At 49.0% G+C, this 9,888-nt stretch overlaps 1 long non-coding RNA gene across 1 annotated transcript; it reads right to left on the bottom strand.

The window, feature by feature from the left end:
• Positions 1-2,417: 2,417 nt before the first annotated feature.
• LOC131489817 (uncharacterized) lies at positions 2,418-4,306 on the bottom strand. The gene is made up of 2 exons (XR_009250764.1): positions 3,549-4,306; positions 2,418-2,586 (listed from the first exon to the last, which is right to left on the bottom strand). It is a non-coding gene; the product is annotated as an uncharacterized LOC131489817 (long non-coding RNA).
• Positions 4,307-9,888: the final 5,582 nt, after the last annotated feature.

The raw sequence follows: 9,888 nt of genomic DNA on the forward strand, positions 1-9,888 counted from the left end.
CAGTGGGCTTGGAACTGTGCTCTTCCCTCGTTGAGCTTTCAGATGAGACCTCAGCCCTGAGTGAGAAGTTGGTTGTAGCTTCGTGGGAGACCCAAAGCAGAGGACCCAGCTAAGCCAGGCTCAGACCCTTGATCCACAGAGACTGGGAGATAATAAATGTATTTTGACCCTAAGCCACTAAGTTCGTGATTAATTTGTTATACGGCATAGCGCCCTGATATGAAGAGGGAACAGGAATTTATTCCAGGCAGACAGAACCATATATGCAAAAGGGGGTGAAATAAAGACAGTCGGAGTGCTGGAGGAAGGACAAGCATGTTGGTGTGACCGCAGTGAACATGAGAGCAAGAGTGTGCTGAGCTGTGAAGCAGGAAAGTTAGCCCAGGCCACGTCCCACAGGCCCACGGAAGCCACAGAACAGATTCTGGCACTAATCCTGGGAACTCTGGGGAGTCAGTGAAAATTTCGCAACGGTGACCTTGATGAAATCTGCCTTTGAGAACATCACTCTGGTTGCAGTGGAGAATGGAATGGAGGGGGGCACAGGTAGATGTGGGGAGACCCCCTTGGATGACTAAGAAACATGCCACGGTGCCTTGGGCCCAGAGTTGATGGTTGACTCACAGAGAAGCGGACACTTTCAAGAGCTATTTTGGAGGTGGGAGGGCCCTGGTTTGATGACAGAGTGGACACAGGGAGAATGAGAAGTAGAATCATCTGTCGAAATGGAGAAAAAGGTTTACGGTTAGAGTTATTTTTAAGGGAACCAGAACATTCTGGATGAGTCTGGGAAGATTCGAAACGGCAGCGGAAATCAGTCTTTTGATCCCAGCTTCTGTCTGGGTCATTCTGACCTCCCCTGAGCAAGGCAGTTAAGAATTTGCCTGGCTACTGAGCACGATTAACACACTATGTAGACATTTGATTAGCGTGTGAAGAAGGACTGGCTGTAGAATAAATCTCCATGTCATTTTATTGCTGCTAATTATTTCATCTGAAAACACTCAAGAGTGTGGCTGCACATTTATCGGAGGAAAGTTATTTATGTCCCTGGGGATAGAGCCAGAGCTCAAAACGATATGGATTTATTGTGAATGTATGAAGTCCTTTACCATCCCGTTGTAGACTTGAGAAATGGAGTATTGCAAGATGTGAGCGGGGGGGGACCATGAACTTGAGTGGGCTTGTTCTATTTGGGGGGGCATTAATTCATTCTCCCTTCATTTATGCATCCACGCTGTCTTTTCCTTCTTATATAGAAATCACTTGGAAAAGCTTTGATGACCATCCCAGAACGTCGCCTAACTTTTCCGTGCCTTGGTTTCCTCCTGTGTGAGGGTTGGAATGCCACACATCAATCTGGACCCAACTCTTGATGGAGCCAAGGCTGATCTCCTACCGAACACAAGCCCCAGGAAGGCAGGTATGTGGGCAGAGTCTTCACGGCTGTGTCCCCGGTGACTTAGGAAACTGCGTAGCTTGCTATTTATTTGCTGAATAAATAAATGACATATGTATACAGCGTATGATGGCCCTTAGAAAATGGCGGCCCCCTTCTTTCTTTTCTTCTTTGCTCTTCCTCCCCTGCTCTGTTCCGTTCCCCTCTTTTTCACCCTTCTCCTCCAGTATCTGCTCTTGGGTTTGGGAAAAAGAAACCAGAAAGCAGCTCTCACTACTGGGTTTCTGATTTGCTGTTGGCTTGTCCAGCCTATGTATCATCACGTTTCTTTCTTTTCATAAGATCAGGGGATCATCACTTCTGGGGAGAACTGGTTAAACTCAGCAGTAGAAACCAGTGCTATGGGGGGTGGCCCAGTTCAGTTCTTCCTTTGAAAGTATATTTATATTTTGGGAGGTGGTTGATGAGTGTGACAGTTGTTCCTTGGTTCAGATGTTATTTGCCTCAACTCATGGAAAATGAGAAGTGACCTGAGAATTGAGAGGGTGAGCAGGCTAGACTTTAATTTTGCTGCTTCTCAAGATGGGACACATATACTTCATTTATCCACCCATGCATCCATTCATCCCTGCATCTATCTGTCCATCCACTTAGGTATCCATCTACTGTACCGTCCGTCTATCCATCCATCCACCCACCCATCCATCCATCCAACCATCCACTCACCTCTCCATCCACTGTATCATCCATCCACCCACTCATTCCTCACTCACTCACTCACTCACTCACTCACTAGTTCATCCATTTTTCCATTTAAGGGACATTTGTTGCACATCTGCTCTATAATCAGCTTCATGCTATGACCTAGACCATCCCACAGCGATAAAAATGGATGTAGGTTCTTCCTCAAAGGAGCTCACCGTTTAGTGCAGGTAATTCACAGGCTATCGCGGAGTAGAAAATTCTGCACGAGAAAGGTGGCAAAGCTTTCTGGCACGTGATTTTACTCAATAGTAAGTAGCGAAAATACTGTTTTTACTGTAAAGGAGATTGACTATAAAGTAGAATCCAGAGGTCACTAGAACTTCCAAGATAAAGTGCAGGACTTCAAAGGTCTTTCCTCTTGAATCGGTTTCTTGGGGCTACTTCTCAAACCAGAAGGGTCTTCTCTACGTTTGGGGACATTTCTGGGGAGAATTTTAAAAGCACTATCAGGAAAGGGGTGGCAATGAGCTTTTGAAGACAATGGGGGTGAAACTCCCTCACTGGATATTAATCAACGAATAGTGATTGTGTCCCTTCTACGTGGAGAGGTCTCTGCTGGGCATTGTGACATGGGGAGAACGGCAGGCATACGTGAGCATCTCAGCTCATGCTTCCTCTTCAGAACTGTCCCTCCCTCCCACCCTTTCTGAAGCAGTAAACTGAGGCAGGCATGCCTGCGTTAGGGGCCCTGTGACCCTTATCTGATTCGTCCAAGTGTAGTCCAGAGGCACAGTCAACCCAATTCTTCACGTTGGGGAATTGATCCAAGAAACATGAGTCTAAGGGGGAAGGGACAGTCTGGTCTCCAGGGTTGGGACCAGAGCCCCCTGATTGCAGAAGGAGTTGCTCGAGTCTTTAAACGCAGCTGGTGGTCAGAGGGAGAGAACCCAAGGTAGCATACAGCAGAGATGGGCGGTATGTGTCCCTAGAGAGAGGGGCTGGGGACCCGTGGGGCTGGGCTTTACTTCTTCAAGTCGACTTTGTTGAGATTCTCCTGATTTTCATAATCCCCTTTTGTGTTAGCTAGCTTGTCTGGGTATCTACTTCTTAGAATCCTTATGAAATACAGGAAAAGTGATCAAAAAAAAAATTCTAGGAACATGATTCCTGCCCTCGATGAGCTTACTAGCTAAACAAAATGATGCCAGTAATCGCAACAGCAATGACTAGCACGCTCTGAACTCATGCTATATAGACCACATCCCTAGCAGGATCACAGCTGAGCCTCACAGCCCTCTGTAGTACCCAGGGTTGTCACTGCCATCGGATTAATTAGGGACCCGGACTTTGGGAGACCCGGCTACTCCCCTGCAGCCCACACCATTAGCCACTGATGGAGTCCGGTGTAGATGTGGGCAGTCTGTCCTGGAGCCCTCTCTCTTACCCGATATGCTTTGCTGACCACGTGGAGAAAGAAGGGAGGCGGGACCAGAGAGGATGAGGTGAGCGGCCGATGAATGAGAGGCCCTCTAGTTAATCAGAGGAGAGGAAATGTGACCGTGGGCTGCTGTCTGGCGATGAGCAGAGAAGGATCCGGAAAGTAAGTTTCGGGGCTCGGGGAGGGCCGCATCTGTGAAGGCACACTCAGTCATTTCACAATCAGTGAGGTGGATTTAGGATGCTGATCGATAGAGAGCCCTGAAACTGACACGGTCTTTAAGGGAGACGTTTTGGCTACAGGCATCGGGACCCCTAAAAAGGCCCACGGTGTTCAGCAAGCTGCTGCCACGTTGGCGGATGTTTCACAAACAAAGTCATCTGCAGGCACTCAAAGCTTCAGGTGCAGAAGACCACCACCGAAGCCATATCTATAATGGCAAAGGATTGGCAACACCCTAACGTCCAGCGTGGGGGACTCATCAAAGTGGGTAACAACCACATAGCGACAGGGCGTCATTGCCTTTCGGCTCCAATTCCATCCTTCTAGGCTTGGCTTTGTGATGCGGAGGCTGGGAGTCTGTGAAACGTTCTACCGGCAGGTGGCTGGTAGGGATGATGGAAGGCGGGAGGAGGGAGGAACTCGTTCCTTCCTGGTTGCCTCCTGTCCCTATCAGATCACCCCGGCCGCAGTGACTCATTTCAACGTTTTATTTATTTTTGAGACAGGGAGAGACAGAGCATGAACAGGGGAGGGTCAGAGAAAGGGAGAGACGGAATCCGAAGCAGGCTCCAGGCTCGGAGCTGTCAGCACAGAGCCCGACACGGGGCTCGAACTCACGGGCCGCGAGATCACGACCTGAGCCGAAGTCGGACGCTTCACCAACTGAGCCACCCAGGCACCCCCGCAGTGACTCATTTCAGCAGCAGCCTGTAGATCCGCTTTGCAACTTTTCTACCCTGTCGGAGCCAGCCAGGCTCTCTCTGCGCTCCCTCAAAGGTACCCGTGCCAGCTGGGTGGTACCTGTCCTCTGGGGTCTGGGTCTGGGCTCTGCCAGGACTTCCCAACTGAGCTGAATGATCTCAATCTCTTCCTTTCATTTTCCCCGTCTTTCCACAGCTACCATCATGTGATGCCTCACCACGCTGTCTTCTCTCTTTACCGTCGCTGGTCACCACTTAGCATGACCCTCATCCTGCAAGACGGCGAGTGAAATGGGCTGCCTGGGTGGCTCCATCAATTAATCGTCCGACTTCGGCTCAGGGCATAATCTCGCAGTTCGTGGGTTCGAGCCCCGCGTAGGGCTCTGTGCTGATGGCTCAGAGCCTGGAGCCTGCTTTGGATTCCTTGTCTCCCTCTCTCTTTGCCCCTCCCCCACTCATGCTCTGTCTCTCTTTCAAAAATAAGTAAACATTAGAAAAGTTTTTTTAAAAAGATGGCTTGTGAAGCAATTTTGAAGTGATAGCCAATGAGCTAATTACCCCCCCAGAGCGAGGACAAACAACACAATGCATAATATACCTCAATTAGATTATCTCTGTTAAAATAACCAGTAGGCTTTCTGTCTCCAGCCTGGACCCTGACCAGCAATGTGAAAGATAAATAACATGTGACCATGTTTACTTTCTACTATGAAATGGGTAAAAAGTGGGAAGTAAAACCATAAGAACGATATGACCAGAACCTTATCTTCTTTTCCTTAGCCACTTTTTTAATATATAGATAAAGTCTCCGTTTTCACTGAAAATTTAAAAAAATGGGGCACCCAGGTGGCTCAGTCGGTTAAGTGTCCGACTGTGACTCAGGTCATGATGTCACTGTTGGTGAGTTCTAGCCCCGTATCAGGCTCCGTGCTGGCAGGTGGGGGCCTGGAGCCTGCTTCGGATTCTGTGTCTCCCTCTTTCTGTGCCCCTCCCCTGCTTGTTCTCTGTTTCTCTCTCTCTCAAAAATAAATAAACATTTAAAAATATATAAAAATAAAAATTTACAAAAATTATTGACATATAACATTATATATGCATCATATAGCAATGTATAGAATGTTGACATATAGCATTATATTGGTTTCAGGTATACAACATAGTGATTCATCTATTGATATCTATTGATATATAGATATCGATATCGATATATTAATATATCGATATCGATAGATATCAATAGATGAATCACTGTGTTGTATACCTGAAACAATATAATAGGTAGATATCTATCGACACTGATATATAGATACATAAAGAGTGAAATAATTCTCTTTTTTAAAAAAATTTTTTTAACATTTATTCTTGAGAGACAGAGAGAGAGAGACAGAGCATGAGTGGAGGAGGGGGCAGGGAGAGAAGGAGACACAGAGCCTGAAGCAAGCTCCAGGCTCTGAGCTGTCAGCACAGAGCCCGACGTGGGGCTCGAACCCACGAACCGTGAGATCATGACCGGAACTGAAGTCGGACACTTATCCAACTGAGCCACCCAGGCGCCCCGAAATAATTCTCAATGAGCCTAATTACCATCCATTAACTCACATGGTTACAGTTTTCTTTTTCTTGTGATGAGAACTTTTAAGATCTCCTCCTTTAGCAACTTTCAAATGGACTCTGAAGTATTCACTGTAGTCTCCATGCCGTGCATGACATCCCCAGGACTTATCAATTTTATAACTGGAAGTTTCTACTTCTGAGGGCGCCCCTCCACCACCGCTGATAACCCCCAGTCCGTTCTCTGTGTTCAAGAGGACCTTTTTTTTTCTTCAAGCACAGAGAAAAAAGAATGAAAACAGATGTCAAAGGTAGTGTGACCAGTGGCGGCCTCCGATGGCTGGCACGCAGCCCCAAGGCACGGAAACCCCCTAAGGTCACACTTGGCTCGGTCCTTCCCCTGCCGCGTCTGGCTTGGGACGCTTGGGAATTTTTCCTACTGTTTTCCTCCCCTGCCTGCCCTCTTTAGAGGCTCGGTGGGGTCCCGGGCGCGGTCCACACCATCAGCGAGCGTGGGAAGACCCTCTTTGATGTGGGCACGGTCAGGGAAGGAACCACTTCTGCAGGACCCGAGCCTGGCAGATCTCGGGTCCCATTTCCATGGCAACGAAGTGGCAGAGGCTGAATGTCTGATTTTGTTTGGGGCTGTGGTGGCCGCTAATTACAGGCAGCTCTCTGTGTCCCTTTGCTCTCCCTTAGAAAGGTCTTTATTTATTTGTTGGCAAGGTTTATTTACCGCCCCCCCCGCCCCCTTTTTGGATTTTATTCTCTCTCCTCTTCATTCACTTCACCCTTTAGAAAAAAAAAAAAAATCTCTGTTGTAGCTGGGGGGGAGGAGGGGGGTATTTGCTTTCCTGGTTGTTATGGAGATGAAAAGCCAGATTACAGAGCGGGGGCTCCGGAGAGGAAGAATGATCAGCGGGACCCAAGGTAGCCCTTGGCCCGGCTGGATAGGGGTGCGAAGCAGAAGAGGCAGGTTGGGGCCCCCAGGAGAGCACAGGAGGTGAAGGGAAGTGCGAACTGAAGAGGCAGGCCCCGAGGAGGCGGGTCAGGCAGGAGGCTCAGGAGCGGATTCCTGAGAAGACTCACGAGATGGCCAGGGGCCTCTCTGTTTGCAATCGGCTTGTCTTCATCGCACGTTTGGAGTTGCTGGGCGATCCGGCTTCCTTCTTTCCGAAAGCGCGATCCGCAAACTTTTCTGCTTAGGAGGCTGCCCCAGCCTTCGGGGCTTTGGTGAATACCTCTGGGGGAAAACCCTTGCTGCCTTGCCCCGGGGACCCTCTGCGGAAACCCCTCGGGGGGCTGACGGGCGGTGATGGCAGGACGAGGTCTCAGGCTAGCCCTGCCCCGCCCAAGATGGTAGCTGGATGACTATGGAAAATTAACGAACGTGAAATCAAAGGGAAAATGCAGTCCCTTCTAAGTACCTTCCGCTCAGTTTTTCTGTAAACCCAAAATGTCTCCGAAAAATAAAGTCTGTGAATCAAAACTCAGTACGGTACCTCCCTTGCTCTGTCACATGTAGCTGGTGGATACTGGGTGGGAAAACTCAGACGCAGCATGTCTCCATCATCACAGAAAGTTCTGTTGGAGGACTTGGGTCTAGGAAATAGCAGACCTTTCTGGACTGGGGTGAAAGGAAACCAATGCCTCATAGCCATTCACTCATTCATTCATTCAACAAATATTTACTCTTTGCCAGGCTTAAGATTTGCTTGACACAGGCAGCTCCTGTCCTCATGAAGCTTATATGCTGGTATATAGTAGTAAGGGTCCAGGGGCGCCCGCCCGGGTGGCTCAGTCGGTCAAGTGTCCGACTTCGGTCAGGGTCTTGATCTCGCGGTTTGTGAGTTCGAGCCCCACATCCGGACCTGTGCTGACAGCTCAGAACCTGGAGCCTGCTTCGGATTCTGTGTCTCCCTCTCTTCGTATCCCTAGCCCGCTTGCTCTCTCTCGCAAAAATAAATACACATTTAAAAAAAAAAGTGTTCCATAGATATAAATAGAATTTAGCTCTGGAGAAAAATGAAGCAGGTTAAGGGAGATTAGAGAATGCTGGGTGCTAAGAAAGTGGAGAGGGGTCTATTTTATTTTATTTTTTTTTAATGTTTATTTATTTTTGAGAGAGAGGGAGCCAGAGAATCCCAAGCAGGCTCCATCCACTCTCAGACACGGGGCTGGAGCCCACACAGTAGTGAGATCACGACCTGAGCCGAAATTAAGAGTTGGATGCTTAATCAACTGAGCCACCCAGGCACCCCGAGAGGGGTATATAAAGGGCAGTCAGAGTTGGCTCAGCAGGAAGGTAACAACAAAAACAACAAAAACCAACAAAAAATAAAACACAAAAAAAACCAAAAACAAGAACAACAAAACGAAAACGAAAACAAAAACACTCAAAAAGCAAAAAATCAAGTAACAACAACAAAAAGATTGCAGCTTCCAAGGGCAAAGAATTCCAAGCAGAGGGAACCACTGTGCAAAGGCCCTGTGGAAGCCTGCTGGAGAGTTTTAAGCAGCTGGGTGAAATCATCTAACTGGCTCTGAGCAGGACCCCTCTGGCTGGTGAGGGGAGAATGAACCAGAGGGGGAAGGAGAGAGGTGTCTCAGAGAGTTGGGTGGGGCGGAGGGGTGGGGGGGTTGCTGTAATCCCGGTGAGAAGTGACAGCGGCTCAGACCGCGACAGGAGCAGTGGGAGAGGCAAGAAGTCGTCAGATTTCAGGAGATATTTCGGAAGCAGATTTTTCTGGTAGGTTCATGTGGGATGTGAGAAAGAGAGGGGTCAAGGATAGTTGCAAAGGTTTGAGGACCTGGAAAGAGAGGGTTTCCTTTCACAGAGATGGGAAAGGCGGGGGCAACTGCAAGGTGGGGAATGGTCAGGACCTTAGCTGTGGACGCACAAGTCCAAGATGCGTGGCGAATATCTGAGCGATGGTCTCAAGTGCCACGGGAGTTGAATAGACAAGTGCATTCGCTCACCAGGTGTCTGTCAGGACTTAGTCACCCTGGGCATAAGAGACTGACAGTAGCTTCGTTCTTATTTCCAATTTTCTTTGGTTGATCATTAAAAAAAGAAACATCTTGGGGGGGCTCCTGGGGGGCTCAGTCGGTGAAGCGTCCGACTTCGGCTCAGGTCATCATCTCACAGTTCGTGAGTTCGAGCCCCGCGTCCCGGAGCCTGGAGCCCGCTTCCGATTCTGCGTCTCCCTCTCTCTCTGCCCCTCCCCTGCTTGCACTCCGTCTCTCTCTGTCTCTCGAGAATGAACACACATTGAAAACAAACTTCAAAAGAAAACCAGAAACATCTTGTTTCTGCCGTTTGTATACCAGCTGGCAAATCTAACGTCCACACTGAGCAGACAGACGCGTGGCTAACAGGTTCCTTGATTCGACCGCCCTCACCCCCCCCCTCCTTTTTTTTTTCAGTTCATCCCGTTCACAGCCAGACGCCAAGGGGGGCACGAAGAGCCTGGAATGCCGGCCCAGCCCTTGAGAAGCTGACACCTGGTAGGAGTCGCCACGACCCGGAACAAAGCTCTTGGGCCTTAGACCCATCCAGCCTGATTCCCCAAACTGGCTCCCGTACTCACCAGGTCCTTGTCCTGGGGCCATGCACTTGGCCTCTCTGAACTCATGTGCTCGTCTGTATAATGGGCCACCTGATATCAGCGCCGAGGGCTGTTGGCAGGATTAAAGGAGATGTGCACAACTGCTCCAGCACAATGCCTGACACGCACAAGGGCTCACTTAGTAAGTGGTTGTGAGGATTAACTTCACTGTTCGCGAGCGAAACAGGCGCGTAATGGGAAAGATCGTAGCGTGTGGGGTCACGTGCTTACGCGAATGTTTGCTGTGAATGTAAAGAGGGTGAT

Source organism: Neofelis nebulosa, chromosome 11 (assembly GCF_028018385.1).
Source record: "Neofelis nebulosa isolate mNeoNeb1 chromosome 11, mNeoNeb1.pri, whole genome shotgun sequence".
NCBI lineage: Eukaryota > Metazoa > Chordata > Mammalia > Carnivora > Felidae > Neofelis > Neofelis nebulosa.